Raw genomic sequence first — 16,548 nt, 5'->3', positions numbered from 1 at the left:
ATTGCAATGAAGGCCAAATAACCATGTGGCTTACTAATTTTTTGTTGTACCTGTCATTAACCAGGGCATCCAGTGTCCTTTAGACATCAACATTTCCCAACCTATCCCCATAAAAATAACCGTCTTTCTGTTGCTTTTCCAAATGAATCAATTCACGCTTATTCACATTATATTCTTTCTGTTGTTTTCTTGCACATTCAGTTAACATAGAACATAGAACACTACAGCGCAGTACAGGCCCTTCGGCCCTCGATGTTGCGCCAACCTGTGAAACCAAACTGAAGCCCATCTAACCTGCATTATTGCATTATTATCCATATGAAATAGTGAAGGTTAGATGGGAACATGTCCAAATCCCGTTGAAATCTCTGCATTGTTCTCCCAATTTATATTCCCACCTAGGTTTGTTCAATCAATATGTTTGGAAATATTACATTTTATCCCCATATCCAAATAATTTATATAGACTGTGAACAACTGTGGCCCCAGTATTGACCCTGTAGTTTCTCAATGGTAACAGCCAGCCATCCCAAGAATGATCTATTTATTCCTACCCTCTGTTTTATGTCCTCTAAACAGTTCACAATTTGCACCTGTATATTACCCCCAATCTGATATGCTCTAACTGTTTACTAACTTCCTGTTTGAGACCTTATCAAAAGCCAAATTCCAAAAACAACACATTCAACAGTTTTCTTTTGTTTGTGCTAAAAGCATCATCCTCAAAAACTCCAACAGGTTTGTCAAATGTGATTTCTGTTTCATAAATCCATGTTTACTCTGCTTAGTCATATCAATGTTTTCTAAGGGTTTAATTATCACATCCTTTATAACAAGTTGTGACATTTCTTTCCTATACTGAGGTCAAACTAACACATCTGCAGACCCCCATTTTCTTTCTCCTTCCTATCTTAAATAATGGGGTTACATTTAATACTTTCTAATCTACAGGAATCTATAGAATTTTGAAAAAAATTGTCAACGATATTTTCCAACACTACTCTATCTTTCCAGACACCTCCTTCAATGGTCTGGGACACAAACTGATAGTTTATTTGCCATTTCTTTCTTGTCCATTATAAATTCTCCTGTTTCTGCCAATAATGACCCAATATATTTTCTTGCTGGTCTGTTCCTTTGCCTGTTGGATTTGAAATTTCTCCCCATCTTCAGATTTACCACTTTTTCTGGCAACTTTATAAGGTATTTCGTTAGACCTAATGCAATCTAATTAGAACTACCCTGTTCATCAAACTTGTGGTGATCGTATCACATATTTTACCACATAATAAACATTCACATAAAATGAATGAAACAAATGCAGTCTTTTGAAAATTTTAAACCATCCGCAATCATAGATGATATACTCACTGCCAGTGCCTGGAGAACAGCTTTGGAAGGTTTTGCAGTCTAACTGTTCTACAAAACATCTCTGCTGAACACTATGGAAGTGTGCTGACAATCTCGTAAATGAACTGTTCTGCTTCTGACAGTGTGCTTCAATTTACTAAAAAAAACATATTTCATCAACAGTTATCTGTCTTGATTTTCTCAGAATTGATGTTCAGGAGACTCACGAGTGAAATGAATCAATAAATGTCTTTGTATTAGCTTCTAAGCTGTGACTCATGCCTTGCTCACACTTTGTTGCCTGCTGTTTCCAAACACAGAGTCCAGACACTTTATAGACCTTTGACTCATAGCCAGCCTCTTGCATTCTCTCCTTCCACACCAGCCTTGCCCTATTTCTTTCAATTACTTGTTTTAACATATCGACAAAGATGAAGACATTCAGATGTTGCTGCAACTTAGCAGCTTGTCATAATTGCACATTTCAACTCTTATTAGCAGCTGTGCAGCAATGTTCATTGTTCATGCCACAAAAACACCCCAGTAACTATTGACTGAATAAGGAGACAAACAAACCAAGGACTTATTCCCTGAATTTGAGATGGCTTGGCAAAGTTTTCAAGATGCAAAAGTTAATGCCAAAAGGTAGTTTCTGGAAATATACTGTCTTTTTTATTGTAATTTTTATCCAGAAATGCCCTTACATACAACCAAATGTTTTGTTTTCTATCACCAAATTACCCATGGTATTTTTCATCTGTCAACCACCACCACTGAATTCTCCAATGTTTTCTGATCGATTCATTCACATGCAAAGCCCATTAAGGGTAACACAGCCCATCAGGGAGAGAAGGTAAATCAAAATAGAGTAAGAATAGGCCAATAAAGCCATCCACCCCCGGCAGTGCCCACCTCTCTCCAAAAGCATCAAGAGTATTAGTGGACATTGCACGCTCTCTATCCATAGACACCAGGGCAGAAAAAGGGCAGACAATCAGTAGCTACAACCTGCTCCACTGCTTGCTGAGTGTTGTTTTTATTTATTCATTGAGTGTGGATGTTGCTGGCAGTCACTGCCTCTCTGGAGTTAAGCTGTTCTTTCCAGGTTTGAACCAAGGCTGTCCTGAGATCAGGATCTGAGCAGGCCTGATGGAAGCCAAACTGATCATAGGCAAGCAGATTATTACTCAGGAGGTGCTGCTTGATAGCACTGTTAATGACAACTTCCATGCCATTATCTAAGAGTCTTGAATTGTGTTAAACATTGTACAATCCTTGGAGAACATCTCCACTTCAGATCTCACGATGGAGGGAAGGTAATTGATGCAGCTGAAGATGGTTGGGCCTAGGACACTGCCCTCAGGAACTCTTGCAGAGATGTCTTGGCGGTGAGTGACTCACTTCCAAAACACATGACCATCTTCTTATGTGGCAGGAATGATTCCAAACAGTGGACAGTTTGCCTCCTGGTATCCAGTGATTCCAGTCTTTCTAGGGCTCCTTGATGCCACACTCGGTCAAATGCGGCCTTAACACGTCATCCCTGGCATTCAGCTCTTTTGTCCATGTTTGAACCAAGCATGTAATGAGATCAGGAGCTGAGTGGTCCTGGTGGAACCAAAACTGGGTAACACTGAGCAGGAGCTGCTTGATAGCACAGTTGTTGACACCCTAAAACTCATCAGTGATGATTGAGAGTTGTTGGGACATACCTGGGCAATTTTCCATGTTGTCAGGTAGATTACAGTTTTGTAGCTGTACTGGAACAGCTTAACTAGGTCATATTTAGGTGTGGAGCATAGGTCTCCAGTAATATTGGCAGTGTCTTATCAGTGTTTGCAATATCTAATGTGTGTAGCGTGAATCGTATTGGCTGAAGACTGGTCAGCTGTGATGCTGGGAACCTCAGGAGAAGGCTAAGATTGATCATCCACTCAGTTCTTCTGAAGATTGTTGTGAAAGTTTCAGCCTCATCTTTTGTATTGATGTGTGAGGCCCCTCCATCGTTGAGGATGGGGACATTTGTGAAGCCTCTACTTCCAGTGATTCGTTTGTTTGACCATCACCATTCACAATTTGAGGTGGAAAGACTGCAAGATTAGATCCGATCTTTTGCTTGGGCACTACTTATCACTGATCTGTTTTGGCATGTAAGTAGTTTCTGTATTGTAGCTTCCCCAGGTTGGCGCATATTTGGGGAAGATTTTCTGCTGGCTTGACAGTCGTTATTTGGGTGGGAGGTGTGCGTAGGGACCCTGCTGAATCCCCATGGTAGCACATTCTACTAGAGAATGATGGACGTTTTTGACAATCAACAATGGTTTCACGGTCATCATTAGATGCTGAATTCCAGATTTGTTATTGAATTTAAATCCTAGCTCTGCTGTGCTAGGATTTGAACCCAGGTCCCCAGGGCATTAATTACATCTCTGGATTAGTTGTCCAGTGATAATACCATTAGGCCATCACCTCGCCTTAAGGCTTCTGCCACAAAGAGTTCCTCAGAATTACCACCCTCTGGCTGAAGAAATTCCTCCTGATCTCAATTCTAAAGGCTTATCCCCTCACTCTGAGGCTGTGTCCTTGGGTCCTACTTTCTCATATTAATGGAAACATCTTCTCCATGTCCACTCCATCTAGGCTTCTCAGTATTCTGTAAGTTTTAATATGATCACCCTTTGTTTTTATAAACTTCACCATGTACTGAACCAGAGTCCTCAACTACTGCTCATATGATAAGCCCTTCACCCCAGGATCATTCTTGTAAACCTCCTTTGGACCCTCTCCAAGGCCAGCCAATCTTTTCTTAGATATTGAGCCCAAAATCATCCACAATATTTCAAATGTGATCTGACCAGAGTCTGAAACAACCTCACCATTACATCTCTGCTGTTAATTTCTAGACCCGTTGAAATGAATGTCAACATTATGTTTCCTTTCCCAACTGTCAACTAAACCTGTATGTTAACCTCAAGAGAATTCTGAACTAAGAGTCTCAATTCCCTTTGTGTGCCAGATTTCTGAACCTTTTCCTGATGCAGAAAATAGCCAATGCCTCTATTCTTCCTACTAAAATATGTAACCTCACACTCTGCCATATTGTATTCCACCTGCCACTTCATTGCCCATTCTCCTAGCCTGTCCAGGTCCTTCTACATCCTCGCTGCTTCCTCTTAGTATCTGTCCCTCCACCTATTTTTGTGTCATCTGCAAACTTAGCAACAATGCCCTCAGTCACTTTGTCCAGATGATTAATGTATAACGTGAGTAGTTGTGGTCCCAGCACTGGCTCCTGTGGAAATCAACTAGATACAATCTGAAAAAAATCCCTTTATCTCCATTGTCCACCATCTGCCAGTCAGCCAATCCCTTATTCATGCCAGTACCTTGCCCCTAACACTGTTATCTGATTTAGCAGTGACCTGTGCGGAACCTTGGCAAAGGCCTTCTGGAAATCCTAACAGACCACACACACTGGTATCTGTCTAATCTACTTGTATCAATTTCCCCAGCCCACCATGATCTACCCTAAACACTTAGCTACCCCCTTTTACCCTCGTCCCTCCCCAGATGATGCCCCACTTAATGTGTAACCTACTCCTTCCCAGCTCACACTATATTCAGTTAGCACCCTGCCCACCTGACAACCTTCCCTCTCCCAGTTGCCATCGTATTTACCTGGCACCCAGGTAGTTTAATTTCTGATAATTTATGAGAAGCAGCAGTTTAGATATGGTACATTAGTTAATTAGGCAAAGAAAGGCAATATAGGACCCATGACAGATGACAATGCTTTACCAATCTCAGAGCTAGTCTGTAGAATGGAGGAGTAGAGGCAGTGGATGCCAACATTCCAGTGGTTCTACACTCTGTTGTGGTGTTCTCTAATAGGCTTTGGTGGTCTTGATACCAACAGTTCTTCCCTTGAGCTGATATGGGTTACTCCAGGGAAATGGATTTGCTTAACTCCCTGGATCTCCTTGCTTCTTCAACTCCTCCAACCCCTGTTAATATTCTTTGTTTTGGGACTGGCCATCAGTGCTATGTCAATCACCTGTCTAACTCTCTTGGTCAATGGGAATGGCTCAGTTACTTATGAGTCAGATGACCCTCGTACCCTTGCCACCTCCATTTTAAGGTTAGTTTACCATTCTCTTTAAGCACAAATACTTCTTATTTCTAAAACAATACACTGATAACAGAGAGTATTTAGTATCAGATAAACTGTTGACACCAGTCCAATGGACATTGGAACCTCTATTCTTGTAATTCTTGCCTTTGTTTTCATATGAGAGAATTTGGAAAGTTAATTACTACTGTCATAGCTGTTCTAAGAAATCTCATGCTACCAAGTAAATTTCTTTATTCATTAATGGGATTGGGCATTACTGGCTAGGCAGCATTTATTGCCCATCCCTGATTGCCCAGAGAGCAGTTCAGAGTCAACCACATTGCTGTGGGTCTGGAGTCACATGTAGGCCAGACCAGGTAAGGGTGGTAGTTTTCTTCCCTAAAGGACATTAGTGAACTAGATAGGTTTTTCCTGAAAATTGACAGAGGATTCATGATCATCATTAGATACTTAATTCCAGATACTTTAAATTCAAATTCCACCATCTGCCGTGGCGAGATTTGAACCCGGGTCCCCAGAATGTTATCAGGGTCTCTGGATTAACGATCCAGTGATAATACCATCATACTTGGAAGATTCAGTTTTTAAGGACCTAAATATTCAACAACAAACCTCTCCTCTCACTCACCTATTTATCTGGCACCCTAACATCTCTCTCTCTGTGTCACATATACACACACGTATTCTGGACCTTTACATTCCCGATGGCAGCTGACTGCTGTGAAAAGGGGACATGGTTTCCTCTGACAGTTCATTTTAATGAAAGAATTCTCCGAATGGAAATATGGCTCCGCATTTCCGAGCGAAACCTGAGTTGCATCTTAGAAAAGCAGAGCTCTCTTTTCTCATTAAAAAAGAAGGGTCCACATCTCCTTGAGATTACCACTCACTAGAAAATCTGACCCCTTGTTTCTAACTGTGCCAGGCACAGCTGCTGGCATGCCCCCTTACAATCTTCACCAGAGTTGATCCTGTGGTTTAATGGTAATGGTCGAGTGGGGTATATGTCAGGCCATATGGTTGCCGTTTATATTGGCGTACAATTCCGTTGCTGCTGCTGATGGCTCACAGTGTCTCATGGATACCCAGTTTTGTATCGCCAGATCTGTCAAAAATCTATTGCATTTAGCAGTGCCACACAACATGATGAATGTTATCGTCAATGTGAAGACAGGGTCTTCTCCACAAGGAGCAGTGTGCATTCCTACCAATATTGTCATGGTCAGATGCAGTTGGTGAGGATGAGGTCAAGTACTTTCTTCCCTCATATTGGCTCCCTGTCCACGTGCTGCAGACTAGTAAAGAATCTATCTCCTTTCGGACTCAACCAGCTTGATCAGATGTGCTGCTACTGAGGCAATCTTCATGAGGAATCTTGAAGTCCCCATCCAGGGTACATTCTGCACTCTTGCTACTCTCAGCGCATCCTCCAAGGGGTATTCAACCCGGGGGAACACTGATTTTTCGGCCTACTGGGGAGAGGTATATATGGGATTGAATTTCGTTGCCCATATTTGATCTGATTCATGGGGTCAAGAGTCAGTGCTGAGGATACCCAAGGCGATGCCTCCCACCTGTATAGCACTGTGCCCTCCCCTCACTAGGTCTGTCCTGCCGGTGTGACAGGACATATCCAGGTCTGGTGATGATTATGGTGATGCCTGGGACTTTGTCTGTTATCTATGATTCCGTGAGTATGACTATTTCAGACTGTTGCTTTTTGTGTCTATGAGACAGCTCTCCAAATTTTGGCACTTACCTCCAGCTATTGACAATGAGGACTTTGTAGAGTCGACAGGGCTGTGTTTGCCGTTGTCATTTCTTGTGCCTAGGTTGTTGCCAGTGGTCTGTCCAGTTTCATTCCTTCTTTTCTTTAGACTTTTAGCAGTTTAAAAACATTGAGTGCCTTGAGTCTCATGTAGGCCAGTTTAGGTAAGAAAGGCAAATTTCTTTCCTTCAAGGGCGTAAGTGAACCAGATAAGTTCTCTTGATAATTTACATTGGATCGCTGTTTTTGATTCCAGATTTTATTGATTGAATTTGAATTCCACTGGCTGCCATTGAGGGATTCAAATCCATTTTCTTAGAGCATTTACCTGGGTCCCTAATTATGAGGATAGTGACATTTGCATTACATCATCACCCTCCGAGAGGAGCCTAAGACTAGGAGCATTGTTGAAAAGTGAGCTTCTTGGTATGATATCAGGAAATAGTTTCTCACATAAAGAGTGATGGAAGCTTGAAACTCACTCCCTGTACCAGCAAGATTGATTTTAAAACAGAGATTATTAGATTTTTGTTGAACAAATGTATTACGAAATTGTTGACAACTCCAGGTACATGGAATAAGGTTGAAATTCAGCTGTGATCTCATTAGACTGTGGGAGAGGCTGGTGGGCTCCTGTTCTTAAGAAAGCTATAAACACAAGCAGGAAGGAGAAAAGGCTGGAAATCTCCTCAACCACTGTCACCCTCCTCTGCCTGGCCAAGTTTGTCCTCTCTTTGCACTATTTTTTCCTTTAATTCCTCTTGCTTTCTTCAGGTTAGAAGTGTAGCCATGAGTACCTGCATGGGCCCCAGTCTCTCTTTTGGGCACATGGAACATTCCTTGTTCCAGTTCTACTCCAGTACCAGACCACAACTCTTTCTTCGGTACATCTATGACATCACTGGTGCTGCTTCCCTCTGAAATTTATCAATTTCGCTTCCAATTTCCATCCCACTCTCACCTTTGCCCGGTCCATCTCTGTCTCTTCCTTCCCCTTCCTTGACGTCTCTATTTCCATTTCAGGCGATTGGCTGGCCACCAATATTCAATACAAACTCACCAACTCCCACAGTTACCTTGGCTATACATCCTCACAGCCTGCTTCCTGTTAAGACTCTATTCCTTTCTCCCGGGTTTTCCTGTCTCCATCGCATCTGTTCTGATGATGCCAGGTTCAACAAAGGGGTGTCCAAAATGCCCATGTTCTTCCTCAAATGAGGATTCCCCAGCTCCATGGTTGAGAGGGCCCTCAACTCTGCCAACCCATTTCCTGCACTTCAGCCCTCACCCCATCTCTTCCCTCCCATAAAAGCGATATCCTGCCTGCCATTTCAACACAATACCAAGTTCCCTGATGAAGCTCGGCACAAGCTGGATGAACAGCATCTCATTTCCTGCTTTTGACCCTGCAGCCTTCACGGCTCAATATTGCATTCAATGATTTTAGGGCCTGAGCACTTTCTCCCATGTCCTTATCCCCAAATCCCACTGACCATGTTTGTCTCCACATAGGCTACTACCACAAACAACCCATTGTCAGCCACTAATGGTCCCCATTAGAAGCTATTGATTCTCACATGCTTACCTTTACCCGCTCCTTTGTCTGTCAAACTGTTTTTCTCTCTCTGGGCTCCATCACCATCAAACATTTACTCCTCCTCTTCCCTCTACCCCACATTCAACATGTATACCAACCTTTTCCCAGCTACAATCAGTTCTGAATAAGGGTCACTGCACCCAAAACATTAACTTTGCTTTCTCTCCACAAATGTTGCCAGATCTGCTGAGATTTTCCAGCAATTTCTGTTTTTGTTTCTGAATTCCAGCATTACAGTTCTTTTGGCTTTTCTTTTCCTTAAGAAAGACATATTGGTCTTGGATGGGGTTCAGCCCAGATTCCCGCAATAATACAAGGGCTAAAGAGGTCAAATTATGAGGATAGATTGCAAAGACAAACCTTGTATTTTCTTGAATATCAGAAAATGTGGGATGATTGAATAACTGAGGTGATTGGAATTACTAAGGTAGATAGAGTGAAATTATTCTGTTCTGGTAGGGAGAGCACAGAAAGGGGTATAAAGATAAAATTAAGCAAGATCAGTCAGGAAGATGTCAGAAAGCATTGCATCACAGAAAAGGAAATAGAAGCCTGGAAGTCTATGTTAAATAGAATCATATTCAACTCAAAACATTAACACCTCTTTTGATACTCTTGGATTTGCTAAGTATTTCCAGGACTTTGTTCATTGAGTAAAAGCAGGCCATTGCCTCATTGACTCCAGACTGACCATCCAAAGAGCATCCTATCCAGAACCACCTCCAACCCCCATTGTTTTTGGCTAATCTACCTAGCCTGCGCACAATGGCCAATTTAGCAAATGTGCAAACTGCACTCAGACAGTCGCCTGAGGGTGAAAGCAAACCCGGGTCCCTGGCACTGTGAGGCAATAATGCTAATCACTGAGCCACCTTACTGCCCCTTTCTGTTTTTAATACAGTAGCAAGCCTGCAAAAGTTGGAGTGGGGAGTGAAGATGGTTGGGGTGTTGGGGGTGGGGTGGGGTGGGAGGGTGGAGGGTGGTATGGCACCATGAAAACAAAAGTTCTCCAAGCTTAATGAAACTATTTTGTAAAAGAAGCACACTATCCTGCATGCAACTGAAATTACTAACATAGTCGTCACAATAGCCACATCACCAAGCTCTTTCAGTTGCGGCCACAAGTAACCGTCTTGCTGTGACCAAGATATGAGGGATGGAATGGTTCCCCTTTTTTCACGTTCTTGTTGTAACAGATTGTAACAGAGGCTTAGCATTGAAAAAGGATGTATTTGTCAATTCAGTGTATACGTATTCATTGACTTGCTGTTGATGAAATATAAACCAAGCAAGATTTCTTGAGTTAAAATTTAATAGGTAGAATACGTGGACACAGAAAATACTTTGCAAGTCATTGTAAGAGAAGGGCAATGTGGACATTGTAGTTAAGGAACAGGCATGTGAAATATTGAATGATTATAAATATAGCAGAGAGTAGAAATATTAAGGGGTTTAACGTCTTTCAAAGGAGACTAAACACCAGGCCCAAAAGAAATTTATCGCAGATTGGGAAGAGAAGAGGAGGAAATAACGGAAGCTCTCGCCATTTTAATAATCCTCTCTTGTTACACACATGGTGCAGGTTGACCAAAGGTCTACTTGAATTGACGATCGAAAAAGAATTAAATAATTACACTGAGTAACTGCAGGCTAACCTAACCTCGGTGATGGGCAAATTATTGGAAAAATTCCAAGGATAACAGAAATTGACACTTAGAAAGGCAAGCATTAACTAAGTGTGTCAACATGAATTCATTATGGAAGAGTGTGTCTTTGTAATGTTGGATTTTTGTCAGATCTGAAGGAGGGTCAATTTTAGACACAATGGGCTGAATGGTTACCTTCTATGGTGTAAATTTCTATTGTTAATTCAAAGAATTAGCCCGAGGGGATTGATGGCAAATGTTTAAGCTAATCAGTCAGCAGAATGGAGATTCAATGTCCTTCATCTGTGCCTGATATGTCTTGCCTGCTCAGGAAGAACATACAAGGTTTTATGTATTGAGTGTGTTAACTGGGGAAAGAGCAGTTCCAACAAGTGGAAACAACCATCGTCAAAAGTTGGACAGGAGATTGGCCAGGGCAGAGTCACGAGACAGAGCTGAATGTGTGAGGCTGATCATCCTAAAGATCAAGAGAATGCTACTGTCAGACATCTCTCACGGGAAGAGATCAGCGATATTATTCCTGTTGAAGTCACAGTAATAATGCTGACTAAAACCCAGAAGAAAGGAGAGGGAAATCATGTGAAGAACTGTTGTTTTAAATTATGAGAGCATTTGGCTGCCAAGCCCTCTTGTTTAATGCAGGATGAGAGGGAAAATGGCCAGGGATTTCGAGAACCAGAAATGAAACAGCTAGGGGTCATTGCTCATTATTTTCTGACTGGGGAAGCAAACATTGTTACAGTGAATGGGCTCTACTAAAAGCTCTGAGGAATGGGTTAATTCTTCCTGGCCCAGATTTCCTGTTGGCTCACTGCACGAGTGAGATGTCATTGGTGTATGCTTTTAGAAAACAGGCACCTTCAGTATGCACAATGCACTGAGGGAAATGGCCTTCCTCGTTTGCTGCATGCTCCTTTGCCATGTGAACATTAAGTTAAAAGTTTGCATTTTGCAAAACAAGTATGCATATCTTTTCTTGCTGCCTTTCTGTCACTTTCATTGCTGCAAACCAGTTTCTGGTTGGCTGCTGTAGTGTTTTTGCCCTTTTTTTGTGTCTATCTTTATTGCACCAGAGATCCACCCCCTGCCCAGAAGTGTAAAGTGTAATATAAGGCACATAAATCTTCAGCAATCCCTCTCGCCTAGGGAGTTAGATGATGAGAAGTTCCACACAGATAAAGAGGAATCAACAAACTGACAGCCCAGATTCGGATGTACAGACAATGTCATGATTGCTGGACTGTGATGTCAATGGCTGTAGGGTCAATAAATGTGGAACAACACAGCAGGTCAGAGAGCATCTGGGGAGCAGGGAAGTCAATGTTTCAGGCTGAAACCCTTCATTGGCCTGAAACGTTGACTTCCCAGCTTGTTGAATGCAGTCTGACCTGCTGTTATTTATTGACTCTAGCTTCCAGCATCTGCAGTCCTTACTGTCTCCTGAGAATGACAGTATTTTGCCATTGTGTCTCATCAAAGGAAGTGATCTTGGAACTTTGTGGCCAGATCTCCAAATTTTGTTTGCAACCTCGCTCGTTCTGCCAATCAGGGTGAAAGTTACCATGCCTTCAACTTCTGTTACAGGTGCCTTTCAAGCCTTTTTAGTGTCCAACTTCCAAGTGAAGGAACCTGCAGTGCAGCTCTATTTATATCAGATCTGACAGAATCTGAAGGACTTCATCACCTTGTCCGATGGAGTTCCCCAAGATAGCAGTATTAATGGATCCTGTGAGCTCGGCTGGTAACTTCCACCAATTAAATGATGTGCATGAATTAAAAGAGCCATTAACCTCCAATTGACAATACATTTATTTACCCCCATTAACAGCTCCATCATCACTTCAAAGGGTTTCTGCCTTTAACAAATAAATCTTGAATAAACTGAATTATCCTCTTTGTTATGAAGAAAGTTTGGGCAGGCTGGACCTTGTATTCCTTCAAGTTTAGAATAATGTGAAGTGATCTTACTGAAACATATGAGGTGCTGAACAGACTTGGTAGAGTAGGTGCTCACAGATGTTTCACCTTGTGGGAGAGAGAGAGACACACACACACATGGTTGAAAAACAAAGGGTGTCCCAGTTAAGACGGAGATGAAGAAAATGATCTCAGAGGATCGGTGGAATTCTCTTTCTCAGAGAATGGTGGAAATGTATCATAGAGACATAGAGATATACAGCATGGAAACAGACCCTTCAGTCCAGCTCATCTATGCTGACCAGATATCCCACATAAATCTAGTCTCATTTGTCAGCATTTGATCTATAACCTTCTAAATTCTTCATATTCATGTACCAATCCAAATGCCTCTTAAATGTTATAATAGCCTCCACCACTTCCTCTGGCAGCTCACTCCATAGCACACCAACTTCTGTGTGAAAAAGTTGGCCTTTAGGTCTCTTATAGCTTTCCCTCACTCCAGGTAAAATATCCCTAGCTTATTCAGCCTCTCCCGTTAGCTCAAACTCTCCAATGCTGGCAACATCCTTCTAAATCTTTCCTGAACACTTTCAAGTTTTGCAACATCCTTCTAATAGCAGTGAGACCAGAATTTCGTGCAATACTCCAAAAGTGGCCAAACCAATGTCCTGTACAGCCATAGCATGACCACCCAACTCCTATACTCAATGCACTGACCAATAAAAGTAAGCATACCAAACACCTTCTTCACTACCCTATCTACCTGCACCTCCACTTTCAGGGAACTATAAACTTGCACTCCAAGGTGTCTTTGTTCAGTAACACTCCCCAGGACCTTACCATAAAGTCTATAAGTCCTGCCATGATTTGCATTTCCAAAATACAGCACCTCACAGTTATCTAAATTAAACTCCATCTGTCACTTTTCAGCTCATTGGCTTATCTAATCAAGATCCCATTGTACTCAGCTAACATTCTTCACTGTCCACTACATCTCCAGTTTTGATATCATCTTCAAACTTACTAACCATGCTTCCTATATTCACATTCAAATCATTTATATAAATGATGAAAAGCAGTGGATCCAGCACCAATCCTTGTGGCACACCGGTGGTCATAGGCCTCCAGTTTGTAAAGCAACCCTCCACCACCACCCTCTGTCTTCTACTTTTGAGCCAGTTCTGTATCCAAACAGTTAGTTCTCCCTGTATTCCATGTGATCTAACCTTGCTAAGCAGTTTACCATGAGGAACCTTGTCAAACGCCTTATTCATATAGATCACGTCCACCATTCTGCCCTCATCAGTCCCCTTTGTTACTTCTTCAAAAAACTCAATCAAGTTAGTGAGACATGATTTCCCCACGCACAAAGCTATGTTGACTATACCTAATCAATCCTAGCCTTTCCAAATACATGCAAATCCTGTTCTCTCCAGATTCCCTTCAACAACTTGCCCACCACCAATGTTAGGCTCACCTGTCTATAGTTCCATGGGTTTTCCTTACCACTTTTCTTAAAAAGTGGCACAACATTAGCCAAACTCCAGTCCCCCAACGCCTCACCTGTGGATATCAAGAATACAAATATTTCAGCAAGGAGTCCAGCAATCACTTCCTTCGATTCCCAGACTTTGAGTCCTAAGGCTACATCCACCTTTATTCGTTTTAGGATGTCCAGACTTCCTCCTCTGTAGCATGGACATTTTTCAAGGTGTTGCTACTTATTTCCCCATGTTCACTATTTTCCATACCCTTCTCCACAGTGAACACTGATGCAAAACACTCATTTAGTATCTCACCAACCTCCTGCGGATCCACACGTAGGCGGTCTTGCTGATTCTATCCCTAGTTAACCTTTTGTCCTTAATGTATTTGTAGAATCCCTTTGGATTCTCCTTAACTCTACTTGCCAAAGCTATTTCATGTCCCCTTTATGCCCTCCTGAATTTTCTCTTAAGTACACTCCTACTGTCTTTGTACTCTGCTAGGGATTGATTCGATCACTGTTGTCTATACCTGACATATGAATCTTTCTTATTCTTGATCAAAACCTCAATTTCGCCATTCATCCAATATTTTCTACAGCTGCCAGCCTTGACATTCTTCCTAACGGGAACATATTGTCTCTGAATTCTTATTATCTCATTTTTGAATGCTTTCTATTTTCCAGCCATCCCTTTACCTCTGAACATCTGGCCCCAATCAACTTTTGTAAGTTCTTCCCTAATACTGTTGAATATTTTTAAGGTTGAAGTAGAGTCTTGACTAACAAGTGTCTCAAAGGCTATCAAGGACAGGAGAGCGGAATTGAAGCCCTATTCAGATCAGCCATGATCATATCAAATGGCAAAACATGCTTCAGGTTTCAGATGGCCTATGCCTGTACCTAACAGGTATGTTCATTTAAGATTATGGTGAAGACTGAGTATAGAATTCAAAAAACAAAATATGAGCTGTATTCTTTCATAGAGATACCAGTACTATTCATGGTGAAATCCTTTTATGATATAAAAGAATATCCTGCTTTGAAGAACATAAGAACAAGCCAAGTGGGAGCAGGAATATACATTTAGCCCTTCGAGCGCTGTCCACGATCCGGTGAGATTTCCAACTTCAACATTTCATTTTCCTGCACTATCCCCATGTTCTTTAATGTTTTTAATCTGCAGGAATTTTTCAGTTTCAGACTTACTCAATAACTGAGTCTCTTCAGACATTTGGGGTAGCTCTTGTAGCCACCGTAGCAAATTCACCTGAGTTTCTGGTGTATCATAACCCCAGGTTGTTGTTAGTCAGGGTTTCAGTGATGGTAACACCATTGAATTGTCAAGGGCCTGTGGTTAGATTGTCTCTTATTGGAGATCGTAATTGCCTGGCATTTGTATGACACAAATGTTAGTTGCTATTTATCAGACCAGGCTTAATATTGTTCAGATCTTGCTGCATATGAACACTGATTGCGTCAGTATCTGAGGAGTCATGAGTGGCGATGAGCACTGTCAATCATTGGTGAAAATCCTACTTCAGACCTTTATGAAGAGGTCATTGATGAAGCAGGTGAAGATATCTGGTCCTTCGACACTACCCTGGGGAGCTCCTGCAGAAATGCCTGGGAGCTGCGATGACTGACCTCCAACAACCACAACCAGCTTCCCGTGTGACTTCAATCAATGGGCAGTTTGCTTCCCTGGTTCCCACTGATTTCAGCTTTGCTAGGGCTCTTTAATGCCACACTTGGTTGAATGCACCTTGATGTTAAACGCTATCACTCTCACCTTCTCTGGAAATGAGCTTTTTTGTTTGAACCAGGGATGTAATGAGATCAGGAGCTGAGTGACCCTGGCAGAAGCCAAACTGGATGTCACTGAGCAGTTTATTGCTGAGCAGGTGCTGCCTGATAGCACTATCGATGGCACCTTCCATCACTTTACTGATGATGGAGGTTACACTGATGGAGTAATAATGGGGTAGATTGGATTTATCCTGCTTTTTGTATATAGGGCATATCTGGGCAATTTTCCACACCGACATAAGGTCAATAAGATTGGAGCTCCATGTTTTGTCTTTCCTGAACCCTTCCTTTTTTTTGGAGAAGTGGAGCGACATTTGTTACCTCTGATCTACAGGTGTAATTGCAGAGCGTATATAATTTTGAATGATGACCACTGCCACTTTACCATCACTAATACACCTCTTTCATCAACATTCTAGGATTTAATCAGGTTTGGGGATTTAGCTATTTTAAATGTCATTTCTCTGGTACTTTTTAAAAACAATATTACTATCCTTTGGTTCCTCATCTACATTTTAGATTCACCATCATTTCTACAAGATGTTTAGTATATATTCTCCATGAAAAGATGCAAAATATTTCATCCGTTTCTCTTCCATTTTCTCATTCAATACTATAAATTGTACCAACTTTATTGCAATGGATACTTCATTTTTCTAGTTTTTTCCATTTTGCATATCTTTAAATGCCTTTATAGTTTGTTTCTTTCTTGTTCACACATATTCTATTTCCCTCAACCCTTTTCTTTATCCTCTTTTGCCAAATTATACAATACTTACAATCTTTTAACTCACTTATTTTTGTAAGTCTCTTCTTTTGATT

This window comes from Stegostoma tigrinum, chromosome 5 (genome assembly GCF_030684315.1).
Source record: "Stegostoma tigrinum isolate sSteTig4 chromosome 5, sSteTig4.hap1, whole genome shotgun sequence".
Taxonomy (NCBI): domain Eukaryota; kingdom Metazoa; phylum Chordata; class Chondrichthyes; order Orectolobiformes; family Stegostomatidae; genus Stegostoma; species Stegostoma tigrinum.
The sequence above is the reverse complement of the archived record's forward strand: the minus strand, read 5'-3'. Positions refer to the sequence as shown.